This window comes from Mandrillus leucophaeus, unplaced genomic scaffold (genome assembly GCF_000951045.1).
Source record: "Mandrillus leucophaeus isolate KB7577 unplaced genomic scaffold, Mleu.le_1.0 Scaffold529, whole genome shotgun sequence".
Taxonomy (NCBI): domain Eukaryota; kingdom Metazoa; phylum Chordata; class Mammalia; order Primates; family Cercopithecidae; genus Mandrillus; species Mandrillus leucophaeus.
The window spans coordinates 804,006-826,836 of record NW_012105686.1 but is presented as its reverse complement, the minus strand read 5'-3'; the positions used below and the strand labels follow the sequence as shown (position 1 = coordinate 826,836).

Sequence of the window (22,831 nt, the reverse complement as noted above, 5' to 3'; positions counted from 1 at the left end):
AAAAAGTAGCAAAGGAAAATAAGGAAAAGTAATTTTTCCAACTCGTGCCCCAGCCACTCACTCCTACTCCCTAGAGGGTAAACACTGCTACAACTCTTTTGTGCACATTCTAGAGGCATTCTATGCATATAAAGCAAATATGTACATTTGGCATTTTAAAGTTATCAACCATACGTTCACACCGGTATCTCTAAGCTCAATCAGTCCCATAACATGTCTCATTCTAGTTTTCTCCCACTCCAAATTTGTGACTCCCATCTTCAAAATTTTCCTCAATGTATTTTCTTATTTGATCAATTTCCATGTGCATAAACAATCTCTTGGGTCATTGTCCCTCTCTTTTTGGAATGTTCCTGGCATCTTGCTTGGCTCTGGCACCCCATGCTAACCTGCTGCCCCCTCTGCCCCTTCCCATGTGAACGCCCTTCCCATCCACACCGGGCTCAGACACAGAGTTGGCAGATAAAAGATAGACGTCCACTTAAATTTGAATTTCAAATAAGTATGTCTCAAATAATGCATGGGATATACTTGTACTAAAAATTATTCACTGTTTATTTGAAATTCAAATTTTAACAGGGCTTCCTGTATTTTTATTTGCTAAATCTGGCAACCTTACATGCTGGGCCACCCATCACCACCATACCTTAGTGCAGAACCCTCTTCATCTCACTGGAGGTTTAACATGTGAAACTGAGGAGTCCTCCTTCCCACTGTGTCTTGCTCGGCCCTGCCTAATAGCTTTTGGGCTGAAGTGTTAGGGAAGGGATTGAAGGGACAGGGAAAGGGAGAAGGAGAATGTGGGAAGGGTAAGAAGGAAAGAGGGAAGGAGACAAGAAGAAAAGTGAGAGGAAGAGGAAGAATGCATTACATTTTTAAAATCTAGATTTATGAAAATGCAGTTTTTTACTTATCTAAACTATATACAGTGTAATGATTTTAAAAACCCCACAGAGCCAGGCAGATCTCTTGAGATCAGGAGTTTGAGACCAGCTGGGGCAAGATGATGAAACCTCATCTCTACAAAAAACACAAAAAATCACCATGTGTGGTGGCTCATGCCTGTAGTCCCGGCTACTTGGGGGACTGAGGCAGGAGGATTGCATGGGTCTGGGAGGTGGAGGCTGCAGTGAATAATGATCTCACCACTGTACTTCAGCCTGGGTGACCAAGTGAGACCCCGTCTAAAATTAATAATAATAATTAATTAATTAAACCCCACATGGACAAAAATACCACCTAAAGTCAAGGAATGTGAAATTACAACAAGCCTAGGTCAGCTGATACTAAGTTAACTGAGTCAATAGAAACTATAGTGGTGAGGTAAGTTTGAAAATTTGGGAGGGTTATGAAGTTCTGCTTTGGGCAAAATTTTTTCTTGATGTTTACTACCTCCTTATTCAGAAAAACAAACAGTAACAACAACAACAACAACAAAAAATCCCCAAAACAACAATCTCTTAGTAGAAAAAAAAAATCTTGGGGGAACTAACCTTCTTTTGATGATTGTAATGTGGGAACATACGCAGTATAAATAACACAGAAAGACTTTAAAGACTCCTCCTGCAAAGCTTGTCCACTTTGTAAGTTGAGTATTACCTTTCAGAAAGGAGCAAAAATGAAACATTGGGTTTAAATGATTCCTTTGGTCAAAAGCAGCATCTTGGCTTTTTACATACTTATTATCTATAGATAAAACAATTCATTGCAAAGCACAGGTACATTCAAAGTAAGTGCTTTTCCAGGGTGGTGGTGGTTTTGTTTTTTAATTTTTTGGTTTTGTTTTCTCTTTGTTCTAGCCCAAAGTAGACAAAAGCAAGTGAAAGCATTCAAACAAATCATTCGAAGTTGGAAACAGGGTTTGATGGGTCATCTATAGCATGTAGAAATATTTATGAAAAATATGAGGAGAGGTCTGCAGGGAGCACAGTGGGGCGATTCCTTATAAAATCACCTGGAAGTGCTGGGGGTAAGTGATGTAAACATCAGGGAGGCTGGAACTCACTTGAAAAGGCATCCAAGGCAAGATGCATGTGGGCAGATCACATGCTTCCAGGCATTCTGTTGCATGCAGAAAAGTGGGATGCTCATTTAGAGCCTCCCTCAGAGGAGATACTATCTGAGCACAGGCAAATATCTGAATATCACCTTTTGGGCCACAGTGAGGAACTCAAGGAGTTGAAATGGTTTCTGGAGAAAAAAAAAAGCTCAGAGATACAAGATTTTCCTTTAAACTCAACCCTCATATTTCTGTGCTGTGAGTACTTTGGACCCTGGTGGAAAGGAAATAGCCGGGAGCTTCCTCTGCCCTTTCCTCTGTCTCAAGACATCTGTAGAAGAAAGAGGAGTGTGAGATAAAAAATGTGGACTTTCAAGCCCAACAGAATCTGACTTCCAAGTTTTGTTTCCTACATAGTAGTTGACCTAGGGCAGAGGGCAGGGCAGGTTACTTAATCCTTTTTTTTTTTTTTTTTTTGAGATGGAATCTCACTCTGTCCCCGAGGCTGGAGTGCAGCGATCTCGGGTCACTGCAAGCTCCGCCTCCGGGGTTCACGGCATTCTTCTGCCTCAGCCTCCCGAGTAGCTGGGATTACAGGCGCCCGCCGCCACACCCGGCTGATTTTTTGTATTTTTAGTAGAGACAGGGTTTCACCGTGTTAGCCAGGATGGTCTGGATCTCCTGACCTCGTGATCCGCCCACCTTGGGCTCCCAAAGTGCTGGGATTACAGGCGTGAGCCGCCGCACCCGGCCACTTAATTCTTCAATAAGTGTTTCTTCTTCTGTTAATACCACCCTGCTATGCTATGCTAAGAGAGAAAATAGGACAGTGTTTCTGAAATGTGGTTCCTGGGCCAGCAGCATCAGCCTTTCAAGGGATCTTGTTAGAAATGCAAATTATTCACCCCACTTTAAACCTGTGGAATCAGAATCACTGAATCTATGGTTTAATGAGTCCTCCAGATGATTCCATTGCATTCTAAAATTTGAGGACCACTGTAAAAGGAAAAGCCACTGGCATAGAGCTGATGAACAAAAAATGGTAACTGCCTTTTTTTTTTTTTTTTTTTTTTGACAGAGTCTCACTCTGTTGCCAGGCTGGAGTGCAGTGACACGATCTTGGCTCACTGCAACCTCCGCCTCCTGGGTTCAAGTGATTCTCCTGCCTCAGACTCCTGAGTACCTGGGACTACAGCCACGTGCCACCACACCCAGCTACTTTTTCTATTTTTAGTAGAGACAGGGTTTCACCATGCTGGCCAGGCCAGGATGGTCTTGATCTCTTGACCTCATGATCCACCCTCTTTGGGCTCCCAAAGTGATGGGATTGCAGGTGTGAGCCACGGTGCCTAGCCAGTAACTGCCCTTCTAAGCATGCTCCTTCTTCATTTCCTGTCTTCCCCTATTTATATGACTTTCCCTCTATTTTTTATTATTGGAATATATTAGTGTTGCCCTCTGTCTTCTGTTATAAAGAGAGAGGAGCTGAGAGCAGACCTTGGGGAGAGGCTGGGCTGCCACAGTTAGACCCATGCCTCAGGGACCCAGACACTCACTTCATGATGCTTTATAAGTCTCCAGGATTCCTGTGAAATACCACCCTCACTGGACCCACGCACGAACCCACTAACTTCTGGAAACTCCAAAGGAGAGGAGAAGACAACGTACAGTGAAATTTTTCTTTGTCTGGCAGGCCCCATTTGGATTTGTGACATTTTCTTCCTTTCCAATCTATCCTCCTCACTGCAGTCAGATGTTTCTGAATAAAAAGTATCTGATTCTCTCATTACTAAAATACTCTGTAACCTCCCTAAGATTTTGCCCATAATATTAGGTAAAACTCCTTATCATAGCATGTAAAGCCCTTCTCAGTCTGGTCTTGAAAGACCTCTTCAGCCTTGTTTTACTTGTCTCTGTTTACTGCTGCTATTACAGAATAGAGATTAGGTAATTTATACAAATGAAAGTTTATTTGGCTCATGGTACTGGAGGCTGGGAAGTCCAAAAGCATGGCGCTGACATCTGGTGAGGGCCTTCTTGCTGCATTATCCCATGGCAGAGAGCAAGCAAGCATGTGAGACAGAAGGAAGTGGGGCCAAACTTACCCTTTTATCAAGAACCCACTCTCTCAATAACTAACCAATTCCCAAGATAACAGCATTACTCCATTCATGAGGATGTAGCCCTCTTGGCCTAATCACCTCTTAAAGACTCCACCTCTTAATAGTGTTATAATGGCAACTAAGTCTCTAACACATGAACTTTGAGGGGAACAAACTCAAACCACAACAAGCCTCATTGCCCATTTCCTGCCGTCTTTCTTCTTCCCATTTCCAACACACATGGGTACACATGCACATGCATGACTTGTCCCTGTGGGAAAGCAAGTGGTGAGCAAAACACCACTGGTGGATGTTACCCTTGAGCTGGTCATGAGGAGAATAGAGAAAGTATTCCAGGCAAGAGGAACAGAGATGTGAAACAGCATGGGGAACTACAATGTGGCATTATGGGGAGCTGTTTGTTTGTTTGTTTTTGTTTGTTTGTTTTTCTGAAAGTGAAATTTATGAGGTAAGGTGTAAAGACAGGTGGTGCTGGAAACGAAAGCTCAGGTCAGGCCTGGGAAAGTCTTTAGTGATATGCTAACCAAGGTGCCCAGCAGAAACCAAACAGCATACTCATATGCAAGTTTCAACACATTGCAGATTGTCTAGTGGTTACATTAGATTCTTTTTGTTCAGGTCTTGAATAAAAGTAGGCATATTATCTTTGTCAAATAGCTGAAGAAAGTGAGACTCAGAAGGTAAATCATTGACTCATGGGATATTTCCATTATAAGATGCTGAGGATAGGATCCACAGCATCCTATCCTCAGCCATCACTATGCTCCCAATCACGACACTGTTCTGAAGCCAGGGCTTTCCCTGGCCCTACAAAAGTAGCAATTAACTTCAAATTTGGACTACAGCTCTAGATCTGACTCAAACCCTCTTCATGGAGGTCCTCAATTTAGATGAGTTACTTTCTTAACCTTAAGATATTTGTTTCCTTATACTTGGTGTCTTAATTATTTGTTATTATTTATTCCCTAACAACACTGGCTAGGAACATTCTGAGATTTGGGCATTTAGTTTTTCTGTAGATCCCCTTGATAAATTCTTGGTGGACAGCCTCCTCTGTCTGAATAGCTAGTATCAATATCCACAAAGGCCCTTTATGCAATTTGTCAGTTCTGTAAGTGTCAATTTCGTAGAGTGGGTGTCTTTAGTGGCCTCCACTTATGTTTGAAAAAATTTTAACGAATGCTTTTACTTCGGAATTCTTTCCTGAAAATATGTGGCAAAAACAATCTTGAAAATAATATTTTGTTCTTTAAGAGTTGGGCTATTGTTCCCTCTCTTTCAGGAACTGGTTTACAAAACTTATATCCAGGGAAGCACAGTGAAACCTTAAAGTGTAGAAAAAAACCCAGAGGAATCAGTGTGTCAAACTGCAAACTAGACTTATTTGAAGTCACCATAACAATGACAAAATTAATATATTAATAGCAACCCTAAGGCTGATAAGTTATTTTAGTAAAGTGTCTAAAATTTTGAAGGATTGCTTTTCCATGTTGGAAAAATGATTATATATACCTTGGGGAGAAAAAGGTCTATTAATTGCCTCCATTTGAACATTATCAATATTAAGACATACATTAAATTAGAAAAAGTTTTAAATTAATTAACTTCAGCCTGGTAAATTCTCAAACTTTTATGTCCTTTGAAGGCAAAGATTATGGTTGTATTCCTTGAAATTATACAGAGCTCTGTCTATAGTAGTGAATCTAAAAATAATTGTTGAATCAATGAATGAAACATTATTAAATCAGATCAATCAACCTAAAAATAATGTTCACAAACATGTCATCATGTTTTGTTCTGCACTACGTATTTCAGAACATTGTTTCCGTTTAAAATTGGTTAAAATAATTTGTACTTCTAGATATTTATTTTTCAAATAAAGTAGCAATTGTGCAAAATAGCATAATTCCAGAAATAGTCATTGCAGCATAGCTTGCAATAGTGTAAGATTGAAAGCAATCTGAATTCCATCAATAGAGAACCAGTTATTTCTGTATAATGGAATACTATGCAACCATTACAAAAAATTGGCGTCCCAATATATCTGATTGGTTTATATGGCTAAAGTAATTTTATTCCTCTTGGCCTGTGATTGATCTAAGAGTGGGCATGTGACTCAACTCTTGCCAGTGAAGTGTAATGGGAGGGCTAGCAGGGAGGGCTTTCTTTCCTGAACAATAATGCAAACTTGCTTGAGGAGGGGGCCTCTTAATCACCTCTCTCCATCCATGTAGATAATGCCTAAAGGTACAATAGGCTTTTACAATTGCAAGCAAGAAGATAAAAGCCAACTTTCAAGAATGGTAGCATGAGAAAACAAGATCTAGGTCCCTGATTCATCCCTGAACTGCTGACTCAATGCCAGCAACCACCAACTTCAGGGATTCTGTTGTAAGAGAAGAATAAAATGCCTATTTGTTTGAATCTCTGTAAGTCAGGCTTTCTGTTATCTGCACCTTGATTAAAGAACTCTGTTCCGCAGTCTCAATCTCTACTGAGAAAAGATCATTGCTAGTATTATATTCTTCATTGCAAAATAGGAACTGCAGAATTTAACGAAATAGGTAAGGAATCTCTTTTAAAAGACAACTAAGTAAATGAAAGTATAAAGCAGTATCTACATGTTATTTTTGTATTTACAAGTGATTAAATAATATATTCATATTTTCTTGTATCTGCATAAAGAAACACCTTAAAGGATACACACACACACACACACACACACACACACACACACACACACAACTAAATAACTAAGGAGCAGGACAGAGGGAAACAGGATGAATTGGGAATGAAATTCCCTAATTGTGTGGGAATTAGGAATAAAAAGTAAACAGGAAATAGAGAAGTGAACTCATTACAAAAAAACTGAAATTTGTGCTTACAGAAAACACTTTTTTGATAAAACTACATTTTAATGCTATTTACTGACTCAGTGATTTTAGTCAAATCACCTAAATTCTCAGGGTCTAATTTTCTTACCTATAGGATGAGAAGTCATCGTTTTCTAATTAGACCTTTTTCATTTTGAAAGCTATACAACTCTGTGATGTATCACTCAATTATGTCATCCTATACAATGTTAAATAGTTACATTTAATAACTTGAATTGAACAATTCAAGTTAAATAATTCCACTTTGAAGTTCTTATCTGGACAACCTTATAGTGAGTTGTTGGTGGAGCATTTGGAGACAGCCTGGGAATGGATCACATTAAACATTTCTGACCGTTTCCATTACGAAATGTTAAAACTTAATACTTCAACCTTGATACTTCAACCCTTGTCTGCCATTTCTTGTTTCTTTGCTCTGCTTGACTTTTTATTTTCTCCATAGCAGTTGTATCTTCTAACATCCCCAATAATTAACCTATTAATTGTGCATTATGTAAATGATTTCTCTCACCACACTACAAACTTTATGAGGGTGGGGAACCTTTGCTTTGTGCATATCAAGTACTTGGCACAGAGTAAACGTTCAACAAATATTTGCTGAATGAGTGAATGAATGAAGTCATGGTAGCACACCAGATCTGTTTGAATGTCTAAACAAGCTTTTACCACCGTGTGGGAAGAGCGGTCTGAAAGATAGCAAATCATCAGTTTTCACATTTGGATGGTTGAATGGTTTGTTAGGAAAACACACAGAATCATAGTTTGCTTTTTCCTGGCTCATCTTTTATGACAGAAACTTATGAAGTAAAAGTAGGCATCTTAAGGACTCAATACAAGAAAGCAAATCTAGATATTTATTAAAAATAGGGTAGCCTGTTATTAAATTAGTGTTAACCCAAGCATGCTTGGGTGCCTAGACTCTGTAGACCTGAGAACAGGCAACTTTAAGGCTTTACTTCTACGTCTCAGAACTGAAGAGCTCTCACCCTTAAACAGAGAAACTCAGTCCTTCTGTTTTTTGGGGTCTCAGTTCAGGTTTCCAAGAAAGGTGTCCTAGTTTGAAATGTATACCCCAGCTTTGCTGCTCCCCTGCCTGCCTCTGCTGCAGCTCTTTCTCAGCTTGTCCTTCTTGGTGGCTGAGTGCTGGACTGCTCCAATGCCTGCTGGCTCTTGATGTCCCCTCTGGCTGCCCAGGCAGTTGTGCTGACTTTCTCTACCTTGAACATGATTGACGTGACTGCTTCCCCCACCGTGATCCGGGTAGTACCTTCTCCCTCTTACATCCCCTATTCAGTGGCAGTGAGACGGAGAGAAGGCCACTCAGCAGAGTTGCTGGAATCTTCGGTTGTTTTTCTTTCAGATTTGCAATTTAGTTTTCATCTTCCCAGAGCAGAGAAACACTTTCTCTAGGTTAGTGTGGATTCTAGTAGCGTCTGTATCACGAACCACTGCTCTTGCTCCCTTCAAGCAGTTACCGAGGCTGCCCTCACTTATGAATTTCTCTCTTCTCTAACACACAGGCTTCTTGGTTGCCATCTATAATGTTGCTTCCATAGTCCCCCTATATATGTCAGGCATATATGTCTGTATATCTGAAGTATAACAGTGGACAGGATTAAAATTATTTTCCATGCAACTTCTATGTTCTGTGAACATTCAGGGAATATAGTTGATGTGTGTTGGTAGAGGGGCCAGAGAGGAGAAGGGTAACTCCCAATTCAACACGTTACTGCGAGGGAGACATATTGACCTGGGTTTGGAGCTTGGTTCTACCTTTTGTTCATTCTGTGACCTTTGGCAATTTACCTGATCTCTCTGGAACTAATTATTTTTCACTTCCAAAATGTGCATAATGATAATACTTACCTCATGGAGTTATTTAATGATTAAGTATGCTAAGGGTGCGTGGGGCACTTAAAACAGGACCTAAATAGGCTCTCAAATGTTGGTACATATAATCCTTAACATTGTCATTCTAATTCCCTCTTCCTTCTTCTTTATAATCATCCTCACAATCAGCACCATCACTACCACTACTATCGACATCATCATCTCATCATCACCATTTTGAATCTAGCTGAGACTTCTGTAACACTAGATTTCTACCAAAACTCAATTTTTTCATCATCACAATATAGCAAACACAGCATTTAGTTTCTTTCGGGGGAGAAGTTTATAACTTTTATGTTATTTACTATTAGGTGTCAAGTTGACTGGGTTGAAGGATGCCTAGATGGCCGATGAAGTATTGTTTCTGGGTGTGTCTGTGAGGGTGTTGCCAGAGGAGACTGACATGGAGCCCATGGACCGGGAGAAGAAGACCCACCCTAAACGTTGAGTGCACACCATCCAATTGGCTGCCATTGTGGCGCCAACAAAGCAGGCTGAAGAAGGGGATAAGCAGCTTGCTGTGTCTTCTCTGTCTGGCTCTTTTTTCCCATGGCCTGCGGGAGGCTTGCTTCCTCTCTTGCCCTTGGACATCAGACTCCAAGTTTTTCAGCCTTTGGACTTTGGGACTTGGACCAGTGGCCACCTGGGGGCTCTCAGTTCTTCAGCCACAGACTAAGCATTGCACTGTTGGCTTCCCTGGTTTTGAGGCTTTTGGATGTAGACTGAGCCAGTCTACTAGCTTCTCTGTTTCCTTAGCTTGCAGATGGCCTGTCGTGGGACTTTACCTTATAATAGTTTGAGTCAATTCTCTCTAATAAACTCCCCTTTACATATATATATCCTATTGGTTCTGTCCCTCTAGAGAACCCTGACTAATATACTTCCTAAAACTCAGTTGTTAATTGATTTAAAATTTTAAAACTTAAAAGAGTGTAACACAGAGAATTGCTTATTATAGCTTATCACTCACATACTGAGACCAAGATTTTCTTTCTAAAAGATATCCTAACTAGAAGATAGTCTTAAACTTTAATCATGAAAGATAATATCTAGAATTAAAGAAAATCACACAGAAAACATGAAATTTATTGTATTACAAAACTCCTATCCTGGAAAGAAACACCTCTAGTAATACCGGTCTTTCCTGCCTACCATCCAAGGCCCCATGCTTTACGTCCAAACACTAGGGGGAGAAAAAGTTACTTTTCAGGCACAATTCCTCAAATTAAAATGCTAGGTATTGTGTATGAATTTTAAAAATCTCTCTATTTTTCCACATGGGAGAGATATGATATGTGGTTATATTGAGAACATTTATAAAACTTTAGACAGAGTATTTGGAAGGTGGCCTCACTGAGAAATATTAGAAAAGGTACAATCTGCCAAAATAATTCTCTGAGAAACTGGAAATCAATAAATTGAAATAGAGAAAAGTGGACATAAAATTGGAACCCAAATTTTGAGATTTATCTTCTGGGAAACAGAACTGGGTGAAATGGACAAGTATTTTTCCTTGTTATATTTTGATGGTTTAATATAAGCTTGAATTATTGTTTGTAGACTCTGGGCCATTGCTTCTTGTATTTGTGTGTGTATGTGTACACACACATATTTGTTGTTTTAAAAAAGAGGGCTTCCTGCTATTTTATTGAGGGGTACTGAAAATTAAGCTTTTTTCTTTTTTTATTTTGAAATGATTTTAAATTTATAGAAAAGATGCAGAAACAACACAAAGATCTCTCAATCTTGATAGTACTCCTCAATCAAGTTCCCAAATATTCTTTTAGTGCATTTATTTTACCGTTCTCTCTGTCTGTCTTTCTCTCTGTACACACAAACAACACACAATATGCATAATATGTGCATATTACTATATACTTTTCTGAAGCATTGGAGAGTAAGTTTCAGACATCGTATCTTATTACTTTCAATGTGTATTTCCTAAAAACAAGGATACTCTCCTATGTAATCACAATTAAATCTTTACAATTAGGAAATTGACAATGATAACATATTACCATCCAATCCATAGACCCTATTCAAATTTTGCCAATTATCATAACATTCTTTATGAAGTCCAGGATCCAATCCAAGATCACATGTGGCATTTAGTTGTCATGTTTCTTCAGTTTTCTTCAATATGGAACAGTTCCTCAGTCTTTGTCTTTTTTTTATTTTTAAAAAAACGGAGTCTCTCTCTGTTGCCCAGGTGGAGTGTGGTGGCGCCATCTCGGCTCACTGCAAGCTCCGCCTCCCGTGTTCACGCCATTCTCCTGCCTCAGTCTCCCGAGTAGCTGGGACTACAGGCGCCCCCACCACGTCCAGCTAATTTTTTTGTATTTTTAATAGAGACGGGATTTCACCATGTTAGCCAGGAGGGTCTCGATTTCCTGACCTCGTGATCCGCCCACCTAGGCCTCCCAAAGTGTTGGGATTACAGGCGTGAGCCACCGCGCCCGGCACCTCACTCTTTCCTTGTCTTTATTACCTTGGTATTCTTAGAGAATATAAGACAATTATTTTGCAGAATGTTCCAGAATTTAGTTTCATCTCATGTTTTCTTTGTGATTTATACATTGTATGAGGAAGTACCATGTATTGATGTTGTGTTCTTAGTACATGATTTCTGCAGGTACATGATGTTCGTTGTCTCATTCTTGGTGCTATTTAAGTCTTACCACTTTGTTTAGATGGTATTTTCTGGGTTTAGAATATTTAATATGTGTTTTGTACGTATTAAGTAATGAATAATTAAGTAATTTGTGGGGAATAGTTTGAGACTATAAATATCTTCTTTCTCATTGAGCTTTCACCCACTAGTTTTACCATCCTTTGATGACCTTTGCCTGTATAAATTATTTCTATAATGGGTGGTAAATGGTGATTTTGTATAATCTATCATTCTCTTTACATATATGTTATTCTGCTATAAGGTAGCGCTATCTGTCCATCTATCTACCCATCCATCTATCCATCCATTCATCCATCCGTATATCATTTATCTTATCTATCTGCCTACCATGTATACCAGTATTGGCTCAGAATCTTCTTTTACTCAATGAGTTACACTCCAATATTATAATTATAATACTTGATGATCAAGTTGTCCCAGGCTTTGTTAGTAAAAGCCCTTTCAAGCTGGCTTTCTTGTCCTTTTGACTTGCCCTCACAATTCTTTGAACATGCTTTTACTTTCTGGCACAAGATATTCCAGGCTTATTTTGTTGTTTCCCTGCTCTAGTCCTTGATTCAGTCACTTACCAAGGACCTTTGGTTTTTCCTTAGTAGCAAATGCTACTACTTTGAAATCAACACCTGAGTACCCTGGATATTTATTTCTATCAGGGTGTCATTGCATCTAGGCCCTTTTTGCAGATGGAGCTAGAAAAGATGTGCCTGTATACACACACCCACTCGTGCACACCTACAGCTCTGTCTATTTCTGTTTATGTATATTTAAAAACCATGATTCTACACTGACACTTCCAATTCCAATTCAGTACTGCAGGTTTAATTGCAGCATTCATCTTTCTATATTTGTAATTTCTTCTCCAAAGGTGAGAAACCTGCTTGCCATTATTGTCGATTTATTCATTTATTTGTTCAACACCCCTAAGTAGTCAATACTGTGATTTCACAGGCTTCTTCATCAGCCCTAACCCTGCCAACCACTCCTGCCCCACTGAATGTGCCAATGGATTGCTCAGCTCCAACTAAGGAAAAGAAGAAGGAAGTTGGATACTTTATACCCTCTATATTGTCCATTAGCAACACAACCTAGAGCTAGGATGGAGAAAGAAAACGCCAAAATGCTAATGAAAAATGTTCAGATGTATCACATATTAAGCATACATGATCCCAAATATTTTGCCTGATTTGTGCTACATATGCTATTTTCCATGTTGTATAGGCTCTGGTGCTAGTGTTCATTTATAGAAATCTCCATCAGCTGTACAAATGGGAATTTAAATACATTTAACTATGTGCTAATAATCTCATAATCCAATTTATCATGTATGATTGACAGATGAAATTATTTGGGGCAAAAGCTATGATTTTATTGTTGTAAGTTATTGTGAATGCTGGGCAGTGTAGGGCATGGCACTAGCTACCACCTCCCAGAAATGTGTAAGGACTATTGAAGGTTCCTTGCTCTTTTTTCTTCTTCAATATAAGCAAAGTTATTTATATCATAAAGTTGAAAGTTGGAATTCCACCCTTGCCTATTCTTTTTCCTCAGAAAGATGTCTTTCTTTCTAAGCATATGATACACTTAAGGATAGGCAGTGTCTCCTTTGGACATCTGTGTGCCAAACATGCATTGTAAATTTTTTCCCCTTAGTAACCAGGGGTGAAGTTCTCAACAATATTTGTTGAGGATGGTAAAAGATTTAAGAAGAAAACACATTTTTACATCTTTCCCTTTTCTTTCTCGTTTTTTTGTTTGTTTGTTTGTTTGTTTGTTTTTCAGAGGGAGCCTTGCTTTGTCACCGAGGCTGGAGTGCAGTGGCGCGATCTCGGCTCACTGCCTCCCGGGTTTACACCATTCTCCTGCCTCAGCCTCACGAGTAGCTGGGACTACAGGCACCTGCCACCATGCCCGGCTAATTTTTTTTGAATTTTTAGTAGAGCCGGGGTTTCACCGTGTTAGCCACGATGATCTCGATCTCCTGACCTCATGATCCGCTCACCTCGGCCTCCCAAAGTGCTGGGATTACAAGTTTGAGCCACCGGGCCGGGCCTCCATTTCCTAATTTTAGAGTAATACTATCAGGGAAATGAAGATGAAACATAGAAACTTTGGTGAATAATTAAGATCATACACACAAGCATATCCATGAAGTAAAATATTTTCTGCAGACCTCCCCTCACCTTTCCAAATCATAGTCATAATATACTGAAAATCTTAAGAATGTTAAAGTGATATGATGACCTTGAAGTAAATGGCCACTTTATGGAAGATATTACATAATTCTGTATTTATATGTTCATAGTCTTTGATGACCGAATAATTACATTGAAGTAGTTTCATCTTACAGTGTAGTATTGTCTTTTTAACTATTATTAACAATCTATTTCAAGGAAATATATGAATGAGTCCACATCCTCACATTCATTGAATACTGTTTTTCTTTTTTGTAGTTAAATCTTTTCAAACAAACTGAGTCCTCAGAACAGGAATGACAATTATCATGAGTTTGTTATTCTAATGCTTGACTTTTCTTTTCTTTTTTTTTTTTTAAGTTCAGAAAACCCATTGACTTTCTGAATTGAAAAGTTTAGCTCTGGAAAATGTATCATTGAACTTAAATAAATTTGTGTAAATAATTATAGACATAATGGTAAAGTTTGGCCATTGTCTACTATAATACCTACAAACCATTATTTTTTGGTTCAATACTCAGGCAGGTAGGGGAACTTTGCTAATAGAGAATCTTTCTGGAATAGATTAATAAGTATCCAAGAAGCACTTGGACAGCTTTAAACAAAAGTGGCTCCAGATTACAGATGGATTACTTGATGGCATCTATACTCCAATGGGTCAGTCTAGAAATGTTCCATTAGTCAATTGAAAAGGAGACTTTGGATTCAGCAAGGCATTATTACAGATTGATGGAAGTTGATTAAATAGGAATATCATCAATAGCTTTTACTTAAAAAGATCATATTTTATTTTGCTTTTTTTTTTTTTAAAAAAATTATTTATTTATTTTGAGACCGGGTCTCACTCTGTCACCCAGGCTGGAGTGCACTGGGGTGATCACAGCTCACTGAAGCCTTGGCTTCCCAGGCTAAAGCAATCCTCCTACCTCAGCCTCCAGAGTAGCTGGGACCACAGACATGTGCCATCATGCCCAACTAATTTTTGTATTTTTGATAGAGACAGAGTTTCACCATGTTGCCCAAGCTGGTCTCAAACTCCTGAGCTCAAGTGATCCATGCACCTCAGCCTCCCAAAGTGCTGGGATTACAAGCATGAGGCACCATGCCTGGCCTTTATTTTGCTTTCTTAACTTACAACAATAATCCAATATGTTACTGTACTATAGTGTATAGCACTTTCATACATATTACTTCATATACATTTGCACGAGCATATTTACAATAGGAAAAGTAGGCTAGAACCTTCAAAAAGTTACATTCAAATAGAAGGATTCACAAAGTAGTCTGATAATTTCTGCTTGCAAAGTCTGGTGGAAAAAATGTTTCTTAGGGTACAGGACATCAAGACTATAAGAATATCCACAATAATCTTCCAATTTAATATATTCTGCTATTTTTCAATCTTTTCTTTTTTTAGTGGGCTTTTTTTGTTGTTCTTGACTTCTTGGTGGTGGGGAGGGCTCTAGTTTCATTTCAGATAAAATGTAAAATATATATAATTTTACAAGATAAAATGGATAATTTTTCTTTGGAATTACAGAAGAATGAACTTAAGTGTTAAAAAATAAATGTTGAAGAAACTTTTCCTTCATAATGATCTCTTATCATTGGGAGTCTTATTACTTCTAGTTTTACTGATAAGAGTAAAAATTAGGCAAAAATATGACCGAGGTGCTGCACTTACAATGCCCAGAGAGCAGGCCAAGGTATGGAGCGATTGAATATTTTATGGTGTTAGGTTCAGGATTGATCATCTCGGACAGTGGCTGAGCAGTCCTGGTGCAGAATAATTGGGTAGAGAGACCTGCAGGCAACATTTCAAGGAAAAGATTCCAGAAGTTTAAATTGAAGAGTTGGTTCTATTTTTATTTCACTTACAAATGCGTGATTTCCTATCCCCTGTGCTATAAACAAGAGGCTGCAAAGTTTTCCAATTAAAATGGAAAACACTCAGTCTGGGTCTATGGGGCACCAGAACCTTCCTCCTCATGGAGCCCTGCCCCCACTCACTCAAATACTCAGAATGTTTTGTCCATAACCTGCTACACATTGGGATTTTTGGAACATTGGAGATGTTTGACTGAATGTTTTAGTTTTCAGACAGATGTTTTCAATTTATGTCCAAACTTGGAAGGTTAGCAGGGATCATTTTTTGTATATCATCTTAGGTATCTTTCAGTTTGTCTAGTGATAATATTCTTTTTACCTGTCCTTAATTTTACTAGCAAAACCAGGAGTTCCCAGAATTTTAAATCTCAGAACCTCTTTATATTCCTAAATTTGTTTGAGAACTCAAAAGAACTTTGGTTTATGGGGCTTTATCTATCAATTTTTACCATACTGAAAATTAAAACTTGGAAATTTTTAAGGTGTTTGTTAAATTATTGTAAAATAGCAATAATAAACCCATGACATGTTAACGTAAATAACGCTGTTTTTTTCTTTTTTTTCAGATGGAGTTTCTCTCTTGTTGCCCAGGCTGGAATGCAATGGTGTGATCTCGGCTCACTGCAACCTCTGCCTCCCAGGTTCAAGAGATTCTCTGGCCTCAGCCTCCTGAGTAGCTGGGATTACAGGCGCACGCCACCACACCCAGCTAATTTTGTATTTTTAGTAGAGATGGGGTTTCTCCATGTTGGTCAGGCTGGTCTCGAACTCCTGATCTCAGGTGATCCGCCTGCCTCAGCCTCCCAAAGTGCGGGATTACAGGAGTGAGCCACCATGCCCGGCCAAATAACATGTTTTTATCACCATAACTATATTGTCTAAAACAAAAACATTGAGTGAGGAAATGACACTATTACACATACTTTTGCAAATCTCATTAATGTTTGGCTTAATAAAGGACACTTTCTTCATTCAATCTAATGTGACATCTCACATGCCATGTAGCTTCTGGAAATCACCATACCTTCATAAGATAATGAGAGTAAAAGAGGCAAGATAATATCATGATCTTAGTATTAGAGTTTTGACCTCATGGCTCCTCTGAAAGAGTTTTGGAACCCCTACTGGTATCTGGACAATACTTTGAGAACTGCTGAGATAAACCAAGCTGAATAAAATTATGATCTGGTTAAGTACCCTGGTTCAGAACTGTGTAAAGGTAAGAGTTTTGACTGGCTCCTTAATAGTAACCACCTAATATGGTTTTGATCTGTGTCCCCATCAAATCTTATGGTGATTTGTACTTCCATTGTTGGAGGTGGGGCCTGGTGGAGGGTGATTGGATCATGGGGGTGGATTTCTCATGAATGGTTTAGCACCATCCCCCTTGGTGCTGTCGTCACAAGAGTGAGTGAGTTCTCATGAGATCTGGTCCCTTAAACACGCGTGGCACCTCCCTTGCCCCTCTCTTGCTTCTGGCTCCTGCTGTGTAAGATGACTGCTCCCTCTTTGCCTTCTGCCATGATTGGAAGCTTCCTGGTACCCCCCACTCCAAAAGCAGAAGCTGCTATGCATCCTGCGTAACCTGAAGAATGTGAGCCAATTAAACCTCTTTTCTTATAAATTACACAGTCTTAGGTACTTCTTTATAGCAATGAAAGAATGGCCTAATGTAACACCTCAGTGAGGCTACCTTGAAAGTTCTCTCTGAAATAAGCATTCCCCATTCTCTATGTTCTGAAACTTAATGCTGTGTTTTTTCCCTTTGTGGAACATATTTCAAGTTATAATTTTAAAATTCACACCTTTGTTTTTCTTATTATGTTAACTTGATTCTCTCCCTCCCCAGACAGACTATAAACTTGGGTGTTTCTGCCTCATCCATTGACTATACGTAGCATTCTGCCTAGCAAAAGCTATACACAATGTCAAAAATATACAAAAAATAATCAACTTACAGTTGAATTACTGAACGTTGTAACCCTGAATTCAGAAAGCATAAAGATGTCAGTTATCCATATTCAGTAGTTATTTGCTGACTTAATTAATGAATAAATTAGTGATGTTATTGCTTTTCTCACTTATCCCTGTGTTCTTTTTTTTTTTTTTTTTTTTTTTTTTAGAGTCTTGCTCTGTCATCCAGGTTGGAGTGCAGTGGCACAATCTCGGCTCACTGCACCCTCTGCCTCCCGGGTTCAAGCGATTCTCCTGCCTCAGCCTCCCAAGTAGCTGGGATTACAGGTGCCCACCACCACACCTGGCTAATTTTTTAATTTTTAGTAGAGACGGGGTTTCGTCATGTTGGCCAGGCTGGTCTAGAACACTTGACCTCAGGTGATCTGCCCGCATCGGCCTCCCAAGTGCTGGGATCACAGGCATGAGCCACCGAGCCCGGCCTATTCTTTAGTTCTTACACTGAGATGACACTGAACATAGGAGACTTGTAGTAAATACATTTTCATTAATTCATTCATTTCAAACGAACATTGTTTTAGAGTGCCTCTTATATACAGGTCAAGTTTGTAGGATAAAAAGATTAGTAAGACATAGTAGCCATCCTCTGTGATATCTCTGTATATAATAAGGCACACTAAAAAAGAAAAGACCTAAATAGAAAAGGTAGGTCCTGGCAGGAGAAAAGGCGGTCCTGTCTCTAAAGTGAGTGAAAGCTTGATATATTCAAGGAACTATAAGTAAGTCAGTACATACGAACCATACAGATTGCAAGAGGACCTGGCTCTGTAGTGCAATGGATAGTGCATTGGACTTGTAGATTACAAGAGGGAGCTAGGAAGCAGAGTAAGATATGAAGCTAGAGAGATCTGTAGATCCCAGGACCCACAGGTCTTGGGTTCTGTATTAAAGAGTTTGGAATTTATCCTGAAGGCAAACCGTTGTTCCGTGAATTTGTTGTACCTATCTACAAGAGAAAGCTGTGGGCTCAGAGACATGTCCACCAAGCTCTGAGCCAGTGCCTCTATTCTACCACTTGCTATGAAGATCCAGGGCCCAGGAGAACTCATAAAACTCAAAACTCTTAGCTAAATTTGCTCAGGGATGTCTAAGCCTTATTATCGTATAAGAGACACAGCACTGAATATCAGTATCCTGGTTGAAAGAGGTTATTGGCCCCTTTACAAAACATCTGCAGAAAGCCACTTGATGCCACTAATTCAGAAGCAGGTACCAATTATTTTGCCAACATATATTTCTCAGTAACATAGAGGCAAAATGTCTAAACCAAAGCTTTGCTAATTAAATCCAGAAGCACGTGTAAAGAATAATGGAAAGCAAGTTAGCTTTGTCCAGGAATGCAAGATTGGTTTAACATTCAAAAAGTCAGTGGATGTAATTCTTTTCATTTATAAAATAAAGAAGAAAAAACATGATTATATCCATAGGTTACTAATAATATTTGATAAAAGATAACACTTATTCATGACACAATTCTTAGTAAACTAGAAATAGAAAGAAACTTTCTCCATCTAATAATGGATATCTTCAAAAATATACAAATAATTCTTTAGGTTGAATTGTTGAAACTTTTTATCCTGAATTTGGAAAGGCATAATGATATCAGTTACCATCACTTTTACTCAACGTTTTACTGGAGATCCTAGTCAGCAAGAAAAATGAAAGGTATAAATATTGAAAGGAGAGGGGAAAACCATATTATTTACAGATGATGAGATTGTTTACATTGAAAATCTGGAAACTCTATGTATAAACACAGAGCAATATCAAAGAAATTATTATACTTTTATGTATTAGTAAAAAATTATCATGTACAAAAACGGAAAAATACACAGGTATAATAGTATAAAAAATAAAATACCCAGGGATAAATTTAACAAAGTATGTGTAAAATTTCTGCACAGAAAACTAAAAAAAGATTAATGAGATAAACTACCTAAATAAATGAAGAGTCATACCATTTTTAAGAATTAGGAGACTATTGTTTAAGATGTCACTTCTCTCTAAATTTATCTGCAGGTTCAACAAAATGACAATAAAAATTTCAGATTTGCCAAGAATAGCAAAGGTAATCTTGAAGAAGAGAAAGAATGTTGGAGATTTTATGTAAGCATTTATTGAGACTATATTAATTAAAACAGTATTGATGCCAAGATGGACAAATAGTGAAGAGAAAAAAGAGCCCAGTGACAGATTCACATAAACAACTTATTTACAACAAATGTGCCACTGTAGTGCAATGTAAAATGAGGTGCATTTTAAACATAGTGCTAGGTTAATTTGATATCCCAACTTAAAAAAATCTTGGCCCCTAATTTATGCCATATACAAAAAATCAATTCCAGAAACATCATAGAACTAAATGACAAAGTTAAAACCATGTGGCTTCTTAAAAGAGTTTTTTTTTAACCTTCAGTTAGGCAGTTTTTTTTTTTTTCTTTTTCAAATCCGGGAGTGCTGCTAATAGCCATAAAAGGAAAGATTGATAAATTGGAATGAATTAAAATTCAGAACTTTATTTTATTAGATGATCTCATTTAGATAATAAAAAGACTAGTGAGAGAATGGAAGAAATTTGCCATATATCTCCAACAAAGAATTCCTATGATTTTGTGGATCTATACATGTATCTTATCTGTTAATCTATGTCTTCTGTATATCAATAAGAAATAAATAGCCAGCAAGAAAATGGCCAATAATTTTAACAACCATTTTATGAAAAAGAATATTCAAATGACCAATAAGCATATGAAAAGGTGTTCAACAGCATTAGGCATCTGGGAAACGCAAATAGAATCACATAGAGTTATTACTATACATCCACAAGAATGATTACAACAAACTCAAACCCCAAATCCCCAGAATATAGCAAGTGCTTTATGGTCTTAGAGTAACTGAGAATTCTCATCCATGTTGGGAAACAGTTTGGCAATACCTTCTAAAAACTAACAATATATTTATCCTGTAATGCAATAATTTCCCTCTTAAATATACAGTCATGCATCACTTAAACAATGGGAAAATGTTCTGAGAAATGCATTGTTAGGCAATTTCATCATTGGTACAGCCTACTACAAACCTAAGCTACACGGTCTACCCTATTGCTCTTAAGCCACAAAGCTGAATAGCATGTTACTGTACTGAATACCACAGGCAGTTGTAACACAAAGGTAAGTATTTGTGTATCTAAACATAGAAAAGCTATAGTAAAAATACTGTATTATAATCTTATGTGACCACTGTCATATATGTAGTTTGTCATAGAGTGAAATGTCATTATGTGGCGCATGATTGCATTTCCAACAGAAATGTTAAGAACGTGCACTGCAATGTGTACAAGAATGTTTACAACACCATTATTCACCTTAGTCCCAAACTGATGAAAATCCAAAAGTCCATTACAAAGTGAATGGATTAATTGTGAAATTATAATACAGTGGAATACTACATAGCAATGAGAATAGCAACAACAACATAGACGAATCTTACAGGTAAAAGATTGAGTGAAGAAGACACAAATGAGTCTACAGTATATGAAGTCTACACGATGTAATACATTTATAATAAATAAAAAGACAGGTTAACTGATCTTTGGTAATCAATTTTAGAGCTCCTTTGATGTGGGGTGGGAATAGGGTAAGTAATGATTAGAAGTGGGTATGAGAGAGGTCTCTGGTTGGCTGGTAATTATTTAAATCTGGGCTGTGTGGTGGTTGTGTTTCTTTTGTAAAATTCATGAAAATAGATATTTTAAATTTGTACACTTTATGGTATGCATAATAAAATAAATTTAAAAATAAAAGAGCAAAACAATGCAAATCTTTTGTTTTATACCTAGAATACAGGCATATATTTAAGACTTCCTCCTATACTACTGATTTGTTATATTACTCTGTCTCAGAAATACTTTTATTAAAGATCTATGTTCAATGTAATGGATTCTTGATTCTCTTATGATGGGGCAGCCAGTACAGAAGAAGAGTACATTGCAGTGCTTGGCTCTGTCTGTGAATGGGAACAGACCACTCTCCTCAGTTTGAAAGTTTTATCAATGAGTTTGTGGACTCTCTTGAGTCTCTAATTCTGCTGTTGCTTTGTGTTCAGCTAAACAATTATTTCGCATAATAGCTGATAAAAAGTATGTTAGTAAACATGGCAGAAGTGGGGCAATAGTGCAAGTAAGACTAGCAAGTGTGATTTTAAAATTCAAGGGTGATGGTGGCTTTCCCTTGAGGTGCTCTCAAGGGAAAAATTTGCAGGAGGGGAAGCAGGGGCTAAAGATCAGGTCACAACTGGGATAGGCAGATGGCAGGCAGACATCCCTGCAGACAGGGAGAAGGACTACAATGGCGTGGCTGATATCCAGAAGAAATAATGTCCCATGACTTGTGATGATTTCAAGGGAGTTCAAGTGAATGGAGAATCCATTCAAATATTTGTTGAGTGTCTGCTCTCAAACAGGGACTATTTCAGGCACTGTAAATGATTGAACATATGCCGTATATTCAATACATAGGAACCACACCTTCACACTCTGTGGTGCTGATTTATTTAGCATTCCCATTTCCAACAAGGCATCTCCTGTGCTAATGAGAGTATGATTATGTCTTTTAAAAAGCATACTTTTTATTTTGAACATAATCTATTATATAATCTATTACTGACTTGTATAGAAGGCCTGGTGAGGGAGAAAGGGAATCTTGATTTGTCCACATTCATGTCTAGCTCCTCTAACAGCAACGATCTGCATTTGTAAGAAATTTAGACAATTAATAGTGACCATGAGTTACAGTAAAATGCACCAGCTTATATGTGACTTCTACCAATGTCAACTAAATGTAAGATTTGCCTGTATAGCATAGCATGAGTTAATAAATAATTATGTGTTAAATGGCCAGCTTTAGAATCTAGTCTATTTGAGGTTTTTGCATTTTAAGTGGTGTATTTAATTTGCACATATCCTGAAATTATAAGTGTCATTCTGACACGATGCATTTAGCAAAGTATGTATTCTTATGCATGGAAAGTATATTTTAGAATGATGGAATGACTCCTTTAAGCACATACATGCACACACAACACTGACTGATACCGTAATTATATTGTGGCAATCCTGTGCACATTGCATACTGTGAAATAGTTTCATTATGCCTGAAGATCCAAAGATTTTACAAGTAAAA

At 38.0% G+C, this 22,831-nt stretch overlaps 1 long non-coding RNA gene across 1 annotated transcript in view; it reads left to right on the top strand.

Moving 5' to 3' along the window:
* LOC105551586 overlaps window positions 1-13,122 on the top strand; it is a 19,898-nt gene extending 6,776 nt beyond the window's left edge. Inside the window, exon 2 of the long non-coding RNA XR_001007880.1 lies at window positions 12,547-13,122. This is a non-coding gene — a long non-coding RNA (uncharacterized LOC105551586). The remainder of the gene's footprint in view (window positions 1-12,546) is intronic.
* The last annotated feature ends 9,709 nt before the right edge of the window (window positions 13,123-22,831 follow it).